This window comes from Phasianus colchicus, chromosome 1, assembly GCF_987193195.1.
Source record: "Phasianus colchicus chromosome 1, bPhaCol1.hap1.1, whole genome shotgun sequence".
In the NCBI taxonomy this organism is placed as follows: Eukaryota; Metazoa; Chordata; class Aves; order Galliformes; family Phasianidae; genus Phasianus; species Phasianus colchicus.
The window spans coordinates 83,386,099-83,401,996 of NC_143436.1; the positions used below are offsets into that span (position 1 = coordinate 83,386,099).

The 15,898-nt window shown below is 42.5% G+C and overlaps 1 long non-coding RNA gene across 1 annotated transcript; it reads right to left on the reverse strand.

Moving 5' to 3' along the window:
• Positions 1 to 7,171: 7,171 nt before the first annotated feature.
• On the reverse strand, positions 7,172 to 15,275 carry LOC149919801 (uncharacterized). The gene is made up of 3 exons (XR_016463696.1): positions 15,072 to 15,275; positions 8,602 to 8,710; positions 7,172 to 7,517 (listed from the first exon to the last, which is right to left on the reverse strand). It is a non-coding gene; the product is annotated as an uncharacterized LOC149919801 (long non-coding RNA).
• Positions 15,276 to 15,898: the final 623 nt, after the last annotated feature.

The following is a 15,898-nucleotide window of genomic DNA, read 5'->3' on the forward strand; positions in this document are numbered from 1 at the left end:
ATGTATGTAAGTGCTTATGTAGAAGTTTCATTTGCTGCATAAATGCAACCCAGTACAGATAAACACTTTCTTTTACATATGCGAAGTGGAATACAAATCTTTCTTCCTCCTTACCTTAATGTACAAGGGCTGCTCTGAAAGTAATGCCTCCTATTTCATTACATCAGCCCACCATGTCAGAGGCGGATGTTGGTGGTACGGCTGTAGATGTTGAACCTCTCCATCAGTATTCTGTTACATGTTGTTGTCGCATGACAGATCGCAGCAGAGGGGCAGTTTAACAAAACAGCACCTGACATGGAAGTGTGTTTGAAGCAAAGGTGCGTCAATGATTTCCTCCATGCAGAACAAGTGGCCCCCACTGACATGAACTGATGCTTGTTGAGCATTTCTGGAGGCCATACAGCAGATATGAGCACAGTGAGGCAGTGACTGGTATGTTTGAGCAGTGGCAACAGTAGCACGAAAAAATAACCATGTTTGGACGGCCATGCACAGCTGTCTCACCACAAAATGTGGAATGTCTTGATCAGCTCATCCATGCAAATTGGCAGATTACAGCAGGGAACTGTGTACATAGCTGAGTATCAGCTTCAATATGTCGAAAACAGTGGTGACAACATTGAAATATTGCAAAGTTTATGCAAGGTGGGTACCATGAATGCTCACAGAGGAACAGAACAGAAAGAGCATTGTATGCAAGTTTGTCAGGACCTATATAATGTCCAGGTGACAGTTTCCTGGATCGCATCATTAGCAGTGATGAGATCTGGTGTCACCACTATGAATGGGAGTCAAAACTGTAGTCCATGGAGTGGCAACGTGTGAATTCCCCATTAAAAAAAAATTCAATATATAGCCCTCAGTGTGTAAAGTGATGCGCACTACCTTTTAGGAAAAGAAAGGGGTGGTCCTTCTGGATTTCCTGGAACCTGGACAAACTATCAAGTCTGACTGTTACATTGTGATGCTAAGCGGAAGATTCCAGCTTTCACAGTCAGGCCAGAGAAGAAAACCACCTTCCCTTGCAACACAATAATGCCAGGCCCTACACTACTTTGAAGACCATGAAGCACATTAACAATCTTGACTGGACTGTCCTACCATACCCATCATATAGGCCACATTTGGCACCTTCTGACTTCCGTCTGTCTGAGCCAATGAAAAATGGTTTGTGTGGGCAACATTTTTCTAGCAACTACACCATCATAGCAGCTGTGAAACAGTGGGCCACCTACGCTGGTTCAGATTTTTATGAGCATGTCATGCAGACTCTTGTTTATTGCTGGTGAAAATGCACTGTTAATCATCATAGAATCATAGAATTGCTCAGGTTGGAAAAGGCCTTCAAGATCACCAAGTCCAACCAGAACCTAACCATACTACCCTAACTCTAACAACCCACCACTAAATGATGTCTCTGAGTACCACATCCAAACGGTTTTTAAACACATGCAGGGATGGTGACTCAGTCACCTCCCTGGGAGCCTATTACAGTGCTTAACAACCCTTTCTGCAAAGTTCTTCCTGATACCTAACCTAAACCTCCCCTGGTACAACTAATGGTAGTTATGAAGTTGAAAAATGGTGTTTTGTAGCTGAAAATTTGCTCTATCAAATAGTGTTATTGTGCTCTTTGTATCTGTTCTAGTTTCCATGGAAATAAATAGGTGGTATTATTTTCAGAGCAACCTACTTAACTTGAGGATCAAGCTGCAGTGTAGCACCAGGCTAAAAGACAGTGCCAGGGCCAGTAAATCTAATTCTACTCCTGATCTCTTCCAACAAGAAGATTATAGAATAATATATGGAATAGTACAGAAAAAGTAGAATAGTATATGGAATGGTACAGAATAACTCAAGTGTCCAAAAGCATACCTAGAATGCTCACTCTATAACTGAGCCTCTCTCAACATCCAGTTCTCTCAGGTAATGAATCAAGAAAACTGTGCAAGCCAGAAGGAGAGTAAACACTCCAGATTGCTCTGCTCTGAATCACAAAGCAAGTAATCCTTTCTTAAAATCATAGAATGGTTTGGGTTGGAAGGGACGTTTAAGATCACCTAGTTCCAACCCCTGCTATAGGCAGAGATGCTTCCCACTAGACCAGGTTGCTCAAAGCCCCATTGAGTCGAGCCTGGCCTTGAATGCTTCTAGGGAGGGGGCATCCACAGCCTCTCTGGGCAACCTGTTCCAGTGTCTCACCACCCTCACAGTAAAGAATTTCTTCCTAATCTCTAGTCTAAATCTGCCCTCTTCCAATTTAAAGCCATTTCCCTTTGTCCTGTCTCTACTTGCCCTTATAACCCCCCCCCCCCCAGCTTTCCTATAGCCCCCCATGTACTGGAAGGCCACCATAAGGTATCCTGAAGCCTTCTCTTCTCTAGGCTGAAAATCCCCAGCCTGTCCCCTTAGGGGAGGAGCTCCAGCCCTCTGATCATCTTTGTGGCCCTCCTCTGGGCCTGTTCCAACAGCTTGGTGTTCTTCTTGTGTTGGGGGCCACAGAACTGGATGCAGTACTCCAGGTGGGGTCTCATGAGAGCAGAGCAGAGGGGCAGAATCACCTCAGCCTCCCAAATGGGCATGCCATATTCTTGGGGAGAGCTGCGATCTGTTTTTTTTTTTTTTCCTCTTGTTTCTTGGTGAAAAAAGTACTAAGCTCAGTCAGGCTGCCTAGATAGTGAGATCTAGAAGCGTGCAATCTTACTCCTGCGGAGTAATGAGGTTTAAGCTGTTAGGTTTCTCCAAGTATTCTTAGTATGATAGCTGACTGTGACTGGTTCATTTCTTCCAGTTTGTCACGCTGAAAGATAGATGAAGAGTGCCTGTAGTGGAAATGCTAAGTCACTGCTTGAACCAGTGATTGAGCACTTGGTAGGAAGGCAGGGCCACCCAAGGGAGCTCAGGTGCATGCAGTGCACCTGAAGGAAGGGGTTGGGCCAGGATCCACCCCTTCCCAGACTTTATTTAACTGTTGGCAGTGGAGGTGAGGGTATCTTGCTGGAGATTCTTGCTTGCTTGAGGCCTACCAAGGGTAAGTGTTTTGTTTTGGTTTTTTTCCCCCCCCCTTTTGTTTCTGCATCCATAGCTGCTGTGTTCAAGCCTATCCTTACTTGCTGCAGCCTGGGTCTTTGTTACCCTGCTATCATTGCTGTGCTTTCTATTGCATGACAGTGCCAAAGATACTCTGTTGCTCTCAGACATTCAAGAGCAATATAGGCAGCCTTCAAATTGAATAGCAAGGATAGAGTTGTATATTTATCACTTACCCTCTGAGACTTTTTCATACTGTGATCGCTGTGATGAAGATCCATATTCAAGGTCTGTCTGATGTGAAGTGTCAGTAGTAAAGGCTAAGAAAGGACATGAGTTGAAAACCCTAGTGCTCTGTGTGACACAGGGCAAGGGGGGGTTGCTCTGTGGTAATTCCTGCTTCAAGTCCTGGGTGCTGTGTTTGAACCAGAGCTCAGAAAAGGATTGACTTAACGCCCAGCAAGGAAGCCTCTCATGAGCCTTGGCACACTGTCCCAGGAGGTAATTACCCTTGCTGTTAAATGTTGCTAGTCCAAATCTGCACAGCTGCAGATCTGTGGCTGTCGAGCTGATTGTACGTGTGCCAAAACAGTGCAGTGCTTCACCTCTGAGCCAGTAGTTTGGATTAGTCTGGCTCAGGAAGCCACTCACCTCTGGGATACTGCTGCATTTTGCCAAGAGCAGTGAACCCTGGCCAGTGCTATGTGTCTCTTTTCTTTCTTGTGTGCAATGCCTTGGGGAGAGATAAGCGATTGTGCTGTCTATGCGCTGCCTGCGACCCTGTAGTGCCCTGAGAATGAAAGCCAGTCTCTGCTCTACTTCACATTCAAAACAACAGCAGAAAATAGTTTCCACTTTCTTTGTTTTTGTGGGTTCAGCCTCATGGATGATAACGAGAGAGTGCTATGGCTGAGTGGTGAGTGAGTTGAGCAAGCCTAAGGAGAATGTATGTCTTATATCTCTGGCCATCATAGACTAAAAAAGCAGTGCTGATCACCTGGCTGCCTGGACAGGGCTAGACCCACACTAGAAGCTTGGCCAAGAGTGAGGGAGGGAAGATGCAATAAGATGCTGGAATGATAAAGCTACCTGACACTCTGTGTTGAGTGGGCTATTTGATATAGGATGCAGGCTTTGGGTTGGAGCCCCTGCTGTGGGCTCCATTCCTCAGATGCTGTGGATAAGGAGACACAAATTAAGTTAGCCTCTCTCAACCTTGCAGATTCTTCACTGGTTTGCACTTGGCTGGGCACCTTCCACAGTGGCATGAGTGTGTTCACTAAGTCTTTAATAGGTTACCTGAAGACCAGGCCTCCTTTTCTCTATGCCTGCTTAAGAAATGAGCAGTTTCTGCCTCTTACCACTTATTTTGTAAGGAAACTTCTCTCTTAAGGTATTTCTTATAGACAAGCCAGCAATGTCATTGTTCCATGATAAAAGCTTCCTGGGTTGCAAGTTTCCCTCTCACTGACAGATGTTTACCTTTTTTTATTAGAGGAATTAGATAGCCATCATCTCACAGACCTACAGCTCACTGCATGTGCCCTTAATGCTCTGTAGGGAGTTCAGTTTAGAATCAAGAAACCTGAAAACCAATGATGTTATGAGAACATTAAATTACTGTTAAGGGTTGGGTTACAATTAAGGGATTATATAGTGCGTGATCTCTGGCAATGGAATACTCTGCCCTGACTCCTGCAGCCTGATGTTTTAATTCAAAATCTAAGGAGTCTGCAGCTGGTTTGCTCTTTTATTTATTTCAGATTGAGTTGTGTGAATAATGGATTTTTTGATTCAATGACTAAACAAACAAACAAAAAAAAGATGTTGGGTTCCATTGACCAGAAATACCTTATTAATTCAAACTGAAATAGAAAATGTTCATTTAATTGTAAGTACAATGTTAGTTCATTTTCTGGAAAAGTTTATTTGTATAGGCCCGGACTCTTTTTTTTTTTTTTTTTTTAAAAAAAAAAAAAGGAAATGCTGGTAACATTTCCAAAGTTGAAGAAAAGATTTTTTAAATTTTTTTTTGGTATATTCTATTCATCTTTCCACATACTTCAGTTTCTTCTTTTATCAAGTAGTATTTGTCAGAATTGACCTGACTCACTGTCAGCCTTCTGAGTGAAATTTTTGTTCTGCTAAAAAAAACCTTGTGCACAGGATATCCTGATGGGCTTGGGTTTGTGATCTGGCTGTTCCAGTGAGTTTATAAGGCTCCACATTAATTTTCTTCTGATAGCACAGGAGCAGAGTCTCAACTTCAGTGAAGTATACAAATGCTGACAAGTTCTGCAGCACTCAAATGTAGTTTCAAAGTCAGGCCTCACATGAAGTAAACACTCCTCCAAGTTAAAATGAGGTACACCGATACACTGAAAGCCTCCTTGCTTCAGCTGCTTTCCACAGATATCTGAACACAGTAAGTAATTTCATGTATGGGGAGGTATAAACTCATGTTGCTTTCCCCAGAGCTGAGCTGGGTGTATAGAACACAAAAAGTTACTTTGGTAAGTGAGTTAAATAAATCTGGCTGTGATTTGTACATAGGAAATGCGTTTATTGAAAGTGATGAGGCAAGCTTGCTGTCTGATAGTTGCTGGGCAGGTGGTGATTTATGATTACTGTTTGAGTAGCTGAGAATTATGCATGTTCTGTTATGTTTGCTAACCCATTTGCCCTGCATTCCCCCATATACTTTTATAATGTTCTGATTTTTCAGCCTGTTACCTCTTTCTGTAAGGTAGTCATTTAGTCTGCATTTGTGCAGCTAATGTTGCTAAGTGATATCATAAGCGTGTCTTTGTTTTCTCTGTTTCTGTCCTTCTTGGACTTGACTGGGTGACTGAATGCTTAGTCTTCAAAAGAGATAGCTGTAGTTCTGGTTATACCAATTTGAGGAGGTAATATCAACAGCTGGATTGTTGGCCAAATGAAGGTAATTCTTGGATCGCTGTTGGTCCTTGTCAGCCAGGCACAGGGGTTCAGTGGAGATATCTAAACAGGGGATGGCCTTGCACTGTGTGCTGTTGGTGATTGGTGTGTGGTGGTTGTGGGGAGCCGGTTTGGAGTATGCTCAGACCCACCACTTCCACTTGAAGCTAGTCTTTAAAGTTGTCTTTTTTACTACTCATTGGCAATAGGAACAGCATTTGTTTGTCCTAGTCTCTTATTAGCAGTTTCCAAGGAGATTATTGCAGTAGACCTGTCTGTGATCAGAGAGTGGTGATGTGGAGGTAGAACTCCATCCATCATGATCTGGTAGTTACTTAAGTCAATATGGATACAGATGCCCAGGAATGAATAAAGTCAAAGCTTATTCAAAGCTAAAGGAAAACAGCAGCATATGATACAAGAAAATGCAAAGCACGGAAGCCAGCCAGAATTAAACAGGCCAACTTTGTGCACAGTGTCTAGGCCATTAGTAACCAGCAGGGATGAGCTCTTGAGGTTGGTTCAGGCCTGGCACGCAGCGTCTCACAGTTGGCTCAGCTGTGCACTGCTGCAGATGGTTGCAGCTGCTGTTGTACTAGGTTTCCCCAGCCCACTGTTATTACCTATTGCCAAATAAAGGGGGAAAAAAAGCAGAAAGTGGTGTGGCTTTTCTAAGCTTCAGCTTTAAGCCAGCTTCACCCATTCATGATGCTGAAATTGGGAAATGGTACTTGTGGCAGTGCATGCAAATTGTCTGAAATGGGGTGAGTTTTTTCAGTTTTGCTCTTTTGCTTTGATTTCAGTGCTAGTTCTTATTTTTTTTCCTTGCCTGTGTTTTCCCTCCATGTTTGACCTTTCCTCCCCAGTCCCCTGGCCTTTTCTATTCTAAGCTGATAAGAGGGAGCTCAGAGTTGATATGCAGGAATCCCTGGACACAGCTTTTTTTTTTTTTCATCAGTAGTTAATTTTCCACTTCTTTTATTTCCTTTGAGATTCAATACATCTACTTTCATGCTTCTGTGATTCAGTTTGTGGAGGAGACAGACAAGGAAATGCTGAATAAATCTCTTGCCTTCTCTCCCTTGATCCTTTACTCCCATCATTGCATGGCCCCCTCTTTTCTTCCTTCATACACCACAGTTTTTGTATAGCTCCGATTGGTCTGTGTTGTTTTGTTGTGTTTTTTCTTTTTTTTTTTTTTTGGCTCCCAGGGTTCTGACTTAGGACAATTACAGATGCTGAGAAGGAAATTGGAGATAGTCATGTTTCGTTGAGTAGAAGCTCTTGGGACTCCAGACCTACCAGATTCACTGTGGATGCTTTAGAAAGCTGTTGCGTGGGTTTATGCAGAAGCTTCAGTGGTCTTGCACAGTGCCAGTTCATGAGGAGTATGTAGTGTGAGTTAGCATTCTCCAAAAATACCATCCTTTTAAGGTTCTCATCTTGATAGAAGAAGAGGTTTATTGGACAGGAAGGTCTGCATGTTGTGAAAATGCATCTCCACCAGTAGGAAAAAGGAGGAGGGAGATGGGAGTGAGAGGGAGGGGCTGAAGAAGGAAAGAAAGTGATCAAAATGTCACTCCTGCAACATTAAGCTCAATTCTTTGAATCTGATTTATCACCTTCTAATCTGCCCTGAGACTTGATAAATAAAGTTCCTTGGGCTACTGTGTCCCTGGTATGTTGCCTGCTGTTATTTTATCCTACCAAAGTCTGTTCAGTTTATTATCTAGCATAGTAAACTGCTGTGTCGTTACTGGTGGAGCATTGCTAACTGGTTAAATGCTTTTTATACTCAACTAATGTTTCTACAATCTATGTTAAAATAGCTGAAGTCACAGGTCTCACAATACCTGTGGTGTCTGAAGGGAACATGTGATGATGATGATCTAGTGAGGTTTTTTTAAGAGGCATGTCTGAGGGAGCACATATGGGCACAGTACTGCCAAATGCATTTTGAACTTGTCTGAGAGAAATCTGTTCAGCAGCCAGACAGGATCAGACATTGCATCCAAATAAAAGCAAGCAAATATACAGATTATTAACAGAGCACAAGAGGATACAGAATTTTTATGCATGCACCAGAAAGACTGGATACAGTAGCCCAAATGTTCCACTTTGTTTAATGGAGCCAGCAATGCAGTCCACAGGAAGTGTGCAATGTGATGAGGATTAGCATTTGGGCTGTTCAAGGGCTTGAAAACCTCTCATGTTTCTGATATCTTTGGTAGTCAGATGGGCTGATGGTGATTGAAGTATTTGCCTTAAGCTAATGCAAGCCTTTGGGACTACTCTTTCAAGACCACAGAATAGAGATTCTTCTTAACCCACTAGAGAAGCTCTGATAGGAATATTCACAACAGGATCCAAGCTACCATGGTGAAATCTTATTAATGTGTATTACTGTGTAAAGTGATCTCTGAGCTGAAGATGAAGATCCTTAACCTTGTTTTAATCTAATTCGGGTCATAAATCCTTTTCCCTGTATCATGCTTCCATAACAGTATCTTTCCCCAGTGGTTATTCAGTGAACTGTCTGAACTACAAACAAGCCTGTACAGTTGATCTGGTATACAGATCCCTTGCAATGTTTAATACTTAAGCATAGCATCAGGGAAGTACCTCAATTACCTGATGTCATGAGTAATCTGTCTTGGTCTGACTGCAGAAGTTCCTAAATTTAAAGTGTCCTCAGCATGTCCTGGTGAACGGCCCTGGCAGAACAGAAGGCATACTGAACCTGAAAGAATAGTATAAGGTCCAACCATGAGCTGGGTAGTTTCTTAAGAAGGTTCCAGGAGGAATTAATTCTCAATTGCTTTCTACTGCTGAAAAGAGGAGATTTATGGCATTTTTATTCAGCTATGCAAACATGACCTGAGCTCCAGGGAGAAGTATGTTCTCTAAATCTGGAGAAAGATCTGTCAATGAAACAAAATGTTTATGTGCCTCAAAGGGGAATCTTTGCCATGTACTAAGGTGTTGGCTATCTTGAATGAGTACATTCTGATAAAAGTTTAAGCCAAGAATTAATTCACTTCTGGCTCCAGAAAAAAAACTAGCAGAAGAATGGCTTATTTAGTGTTGTGGCTGGGCCAAAAAATTGGTGGAAACATTTGGATTTTAGCCAGAACAGAATTTTTGGTGATAGTGTTACCAAAACTAGGCAAACAAGGCACCTATACTTTCTCCTGCACTATCATTTTGGTTAAATCCAAAATCTTTATTTCTTAATGCCAGCTGCATTTGTAGGATAACTACTATTGAAATGTTTCTATGTAGGGCATCAGGTATTTTTCTAGCAGCAGAACACAAGGTCTTTGCTTAAGAGAAGCAAGACCTACGTATCTTCTGAGCTTTCCCGAAGATCTTTGTATGGTGGGTTGACTTTTAAACCACGTGCAAGCATTGTTGTTCTTAGTAGATCAGTCAGAACTCATGCTCACAAGAGGACTTGTATCTTGAGAGATCATACTGACTGCAAAGCTGGGCCATGTTTTGCTTTTCCTGCTGCCTGATAATAGGTAAGATTCTGTCTTCAAAGTGAATGGAAGCAAAATAAGACTTGTAACCACGCTTATTCTTGTAGTAGAGAAAGCAAAGATCACCAAATCCTATCTCCACACTAGGCAAGGGTCTTGGATCTATCCTAAGCTTTGGCACTTGGAGTCCCAATCTAATTGGATTGGTCTTGATCCCTGCACGTGCTGCTGCTTGAAGAACAGATGGAATGAGAGGTAATGGCCTTAAGTTGCAACAGGAAGGTTCAGGTTGAGTATTAGGGAAAATGTCTCCTCAGAAAGAGGTGAGGCAGTGGCACAGGTTGCACAGGGAGATGGTGGAGTCACCATCCCTGGAGGTGTTCAAGAAACATGGAGGTAGGGCACTGAGGAACATTGTTTGTGGGCGTGGTGGGTATGGGTTGATGGCTGAATTTGGTTATCTTGGATGTCTTTTCCAACCATAATGAACCTATGATTTTTACAAGTCTAAGATTTTTGACACTGTCCCAGAAAGCCCAACCAAGTTCAGAACTTGGCTGATGAGCTGCTACTTTTTTCTGTTTCAGAAAAAAACCATTTGTACTATTGCTTAGCTGACACTCACAGCTCTGCATTGACATGCTTGTTTATATGCACTTTGTATCTTCTGCTTACTATATGTATTCTGGATATGGATATCTCTAGACTGGGTGAAATTTAACAGTATTTGCATGACAAAATCAAATGATGTTTGATGGAAACTAGTATCATTTGAGATTGTGTGATTTATGAGATAAGGTAGCAAGTCCTGGATGGGCAAGATGGGAACTATGACTGGCAGTAATGGAGTCCCACTTGAGAAAAATCTGAATTGAAAATACCTTAATTCAAAATGAGTCCCAGAGATTAAATAAAAGCAATGGTTTTATTGACAATGATGTATGGAAACTGAAAATAAGCAACTGTAAGCTGACCAATCCATCTAGCGTGCTAGGATTCTTTGCAAGTATTTAAAGGATTGGGCACAAGAGAAGTGAGCTTGCTTTGAAATGTAGGAGTAACAAAGGGTTATTAGTTAAGTTGGCTTAGGGAAGTAGGAATAATAGGATGAAATTTATATTGCGGTGGGATGTAGTAGTAAGAAGATTCACATGACACAGTTTAAAGGTGTAAGAGAAATAGGACAAAGTTTACATTGGTTAGGGATGTAGAAGTAAGAAGATTCACATAGTTTAATAATGTAAAAGAAATAGGATGAAGTTAACCATAGAATAAATTGGGTGATAGGAAAAATTTCCCCTAAGCCTTGCAGGATATGGTTTTTCAAAGAAGGAAGTGATAGTATCATCAGTCAGGCCATTCTTTTTGAACTGAATCAATCACTAGGGAAGGTACTTGAAGCCCCTGTGGCATCTGGTATGCAGAGGTGGAAATGGGAAGAAAAATAAATTAATAGACTTTGATTGGTTTCTCCGGTGTATATTTTCTAGTTTAATTTCTGACCTTTAAGGGTCTCCTGTGTGTGTGTGATGTTTACTATATATGGTATGTAGTTATGTGTAGTATTAAGAGTGAGAAATCAAGCACACTAAAACATAGAAAGTTGTTAGTTGTTTGTTTTTTGAAAAAAGAAGCGGTGGCTTCTTTTGCATGTTAACTGTGTTATGACGAATATAAAAAACCTGCTAACAAACTGGAATGGCTTCAGATATGAGCCCACTGGTATGATGCAAAACAGAAATCTGGCTCAGAATGGAAGATTTAGGAAACTCAATGTGCTTAGAGAAGGATCCTAACCATAGGCCTTCCTTATCTAGTTAAGATTTCAGCAGAGAAAGCAATGGCAAGACACTACAGTAGCAAGCTACAAAGTGTTTGCAAAACCAAGGTGGCCAGGGAAAAGGATAAAACACTTTTAATGAAGATGATTTTCTATCAGAATAAGACATCTAGAGAAGTGATACCTTTCTTGTATATCAGATGTTCAAATCCAGACCGGGCTGCTGTCTAAAAGAGAGATTCTAGCTTAAACATGGACACTTGGCTTAATACAGAATTTTTTAATTGAAATTCAATGGTGTGCTTAGGAAGTCACGCGAAATCATAATCTTTCTTTCTGGTCTCAATATACAAATTTGTCTTATGGTGTATTTCTATTCTCAGAAATAGCATGCATAGCTATGAAGTTGGTGTTTTCTCCCTTCTCTTGCCACATTTGGTGACCATTTTGTTCTCAGAGAGAAACTGCGCACAAATCATAGAATCACAGAATGGCCTGGGTTGAAAAGGACCACAGTGATCATCTAGTTTCAGCCCTCCAGACCAGGCTGCCCAGAGCCACATCCAGCCTGGCCTTGAATGCCTCCAGGGATGGGGCATCCTGTTCCAGTGTCACCACCCTCTGTGTGGAAAAACTTCCTCCTAACATCTAACATAAACCTCAGTTTAAAACCATTGTCCGTTATCCTATCACTATTCACCCTTGTAAACAGAGGTTCCTCCTCCTGCTTGTATGCTCCTTCAAATATTGGAAGGCCTCAATGTTGTCTCCCTGGAGCCCTCTCTTTTTCCAAGGAAAACAATCTCAGTTCCCTCAACCTTTCCTCATAGGAGAGGTGCTCCAGCCCTCTGATCATCTTAGTGGCCCTCCTCTGGACCCACTCCAAGAGCTCCATGTCTTTCTTGTTCTGGGGGCCCCAGGTATGGACACAGTACTCCAGATGGGACTTCACAAGAGCCGAGTAGAGGGGGACAATCAGCTCCCTCTCCCCGCTGGCCACTCCTCTAGAGCAATATCTCTAGCAGACCTCTACTTCTGGAATCTGAAATCAGTATTCTCACTGTTTAATGGTCTGCTTAATCTGCGTGTAAGGATGGACATTGTCTTCACTGGAACTATAGGTCCATACTTGCAGGCCTCCAGTAACATGTTTTAAAACAGATGTAGCACTGTAGTTATGCACTGGGCTTTAAAGACTTCTGTACTGGGGATGAAGCAGTAACACAGCACAAAGATGTGATGATATCTGGGAGGTACTGTGTCTCAGATTCATGGAAGATACAGTTTTCATGACATAGGCTGCTGCATCTCTGACTGCAGAATGTCTGCCTCAGAGGAAGTAAAGGTGGTAAGAAAACAGTGCTTTTAATATGAAAGTAAGTACGTGTACATCAGTGTTCTTCCCAAGGTGACTAAAGTTGGAATCAGAGGCAAACTAGGGTGCTATGAAGGAGGGTGTAGAACTTATGAAGTGGTTGAGAGATAATGTTGAAGTGTATTTTACATGAAGAAGTAGAAGGCTAAGTAGAATAGATGGAGAAAAGTAGGAGGCTGCGGAGAAGTGTTAAAGGAGTTGCATTTATCTGAACAGATATTGTCACTGAATTTAAAACTCATCTTTCACTTCTCCCCCTCTCCAGTTCCTGCATGTTTCAGGAATCTCCAGTACCTCTACAGGTACATTTCCTCATCTGCTACGCATCCAAAGGAGAGCATTGTTTTGTATGTGATCTCCTGCTACTAATGATATGGCTTTCCTTTAGGCCTTTCACAAAAAGGTTACTCTTTCAGAGCATTTAGCTTCCTTCCTTCTCCCAGTCAGATCATATGAGAAGTTTGGAAGAAGAAACCCAGCAAGTGAGGAAAAAGTGAAGTCTGGACAGATGACCTTAGCTCGTCTGAGCTCTTGGGATGGGTCCAGAGGAGGGCCACTAAGATCAGAGGGCTGGAGCACCTCTCCTATGAAGAAAGGTTGAGGGAACTGGGCTTGTCTGGACAGATGAGCTTAGCTTATGTGAGTTGGTCCCAGAAGAGGGGGACTGACTTTTTGCACAACCTGATAGTGATAGGACAAGGGGAATGGTTTTAAACTAAAAGGGGAGATTCAGGTTAGATGTTAGGTAGAAATTCTTTACTGAGAGGATGGTGAGACGCTGGCACAGGCTGCCCAGATGAGCTTTGGATGCCCCGTCTCTGGAGGCATTCAAGGCCAGGTTGGATGGGGCCCTGGACAGCCTGACCAGATGGGTGGCAATTCTTCCTACAGAAGAGATTTGGAGCCATATGGTCTTTAAAATGTCTTCCAACCCAAGCCACTCTATGATTCTATTACTCTGACACTCAACAGTAGTACAAGATCTCTGGTAAATGGAAGGCAAGTACTTTCAAAATTAGAGATTGTTAGTGGAATATAAAACAACTGTGACACACAATCCTTGCAAGCCCTCCTCAAGGGCTAAGTCCTCAGGCTAAGAGAATGGAAGTGATCATCCTCTAGTTTAGATGTCTGTTTTGTGTTGGAGTGAAAGGTGAAACTTGTGAGAACTGCAACAGCAGTGGCTTGAGGCACTACAAGGATTCGTGTGATTGTAGTTTGGGGCATCATTTTTTCTCCCTGCCATGCTTCTACTGACACTTGTCCTGTAACTCCAAAGACAAGCAGTTCATGTTGCTCTTGGACTGAAATCTGATCTGTGTGGGTGCTTTCACTCTGATGGATAAGCCCTGGACCCATTTAAACAAACTAGTTATCCCTAAAGCCTTGGGCCTTGTGAGTATGTGCAGTGATTTGTGGGAACATGGGGCTTCATCCTGCTGTCGTTCTGAATATGTTTAAGTAGAATCCCTGATTTTCTAATAGAGACCAATACTGTTTACCATATTTATCCTGTTCTGGCAGTGGCTTTTAGCCCCTGGACTGTAAGCTAATTCACAAGGATGTGATCTCTTATCCCAAGGCCATTTCTTCTTTCCTCACAAGCTCTATCTGCTGCAGGATGATAGAAAATGCCTGCACAAGCAGTTGAGCCAAGAGGGATGGTACAATTCCTTCTACCCATTAAGAAAGAAATGAAAGATAAATAGTAGGGGACCAGAGGAGGAGTGTGAAGGCTCTTTTTTTTCCTAGCACAGAAGGTCTGGGGTGTAAGGGGGGGAAAGAGAAACTGCCAGGGTGAACACTGCTGCTGTTGCTGAGTGATAAGCCACCTAGTCAGAATCAGTTGGGAAGGGTGTCCTGGAGAACAAAGGCTTTTCTGGTTGGCGTGCTGAGAGGCAGGGTGGTGAAACAGCTGGCAGTGTTAATAGTGAGCCAGCTTTGAATCACTGGGGTCTCCATTCCCTGCCAGAACTGACAGAGCTGTAGAAAGTGGAAGCTGGTGTGAGACTTATAGGTGCTTCTGTAGGTTTAAAAAAAGAAAAAAGGGGGGCTAGGAAGAGGCTAGGTAGGACCTGATGGATTACGGAGCTGGGGACAGGAAAGTTGGGCTTAGATGCTGTAACTGGAAGTACATATGGGAAGATGAGCAGTATGATAAGATGGGGTAAAACTTGTTGCAAACACAGTTGATTTCAGTACAGTATAAAGAAGATGATGTTCCCTTGGCTGGAACTAATATCCTAAATAACGTTTGGAGTCTCGTTTTCTGCTGTCATAGTTACTCATCAGTACCACCTCCACATGCCACTTTCCTTGGCTTATAGGTCTCCTTTCTCTGTCAGAGAGAAGAGAAAGAAGGATCTTGGTATCTCCCTGCTCTTTGCTGTTGTCATCTTGCCTCGTAGGACTCACTTGAACACAGAAATCAGAAAGCAAAGGTAAATAGTGCCTGGGTACTCACGCACATGTTCTCCTGTGGTATTAAAGCTCCTGCATGGAAAAGGAGTAAGCATTTCAAACACAGGCTTCTAATGTGCAAGTGAGATGAGGGAATGCTGTAGTAGTGAAGGATGAAGAGGTAAACTCTGTAGTGCCTAATTTGAAGAGGTAGGTAGTTGTTTCATTTCTGTTCCTCAGCCACTGTCAGCTGTGGTTGGCTCATGAATGCAGCCTGTGACAGATTGTTGCTGAGACAGTGTAGCATGGCATCATAAGAGCACCTTATGTCACAGCCCCTTGTCAGGAGAGGTTCATATTCCTTAAGGTGTCTGTTCCAAAATTATTGCTTTTAGCTCAAACCTGAAAGCTTTTATTCGCTCAAAACTTTCAGCATCTTGGAATGGTGTTTTGCCTGAGTAACAGCGGTGAGATTTTGCCCATCTATCAGCTGGAGTAATTCTACAGAAATTACATTATTTAGAATGTTCAGCTCTGGCTTGCATGCATCCCTGCTAGGGCTGTGATTTTAGCCACTCTTACTGGAGGGTCCTGTCACAGAGTCTAGTGAGCTTGTGGAAGGAAGGTCTCCATGGGGAAACAAGAAGATGCAGAGAATGGCATTACTTTTTTCCCACATCCCTTCCAAGTATTCTGAAGCAGCCAGAAAAAAGCAACTTGAACATAAATTTGAATCTATTTTTTATGAGCTTTAGACAGGAGTCCTTTTATTTACAATATTTAGTTTTCTGAATTAGGTTAGGTTGAAAGGAATCTGCAGTGCTTTTCTTAGCTGAATGGATGTGTGGCTGAAGTCCCTGAGTCAGGTGGAGAATTACCAAAGGAAGTGAG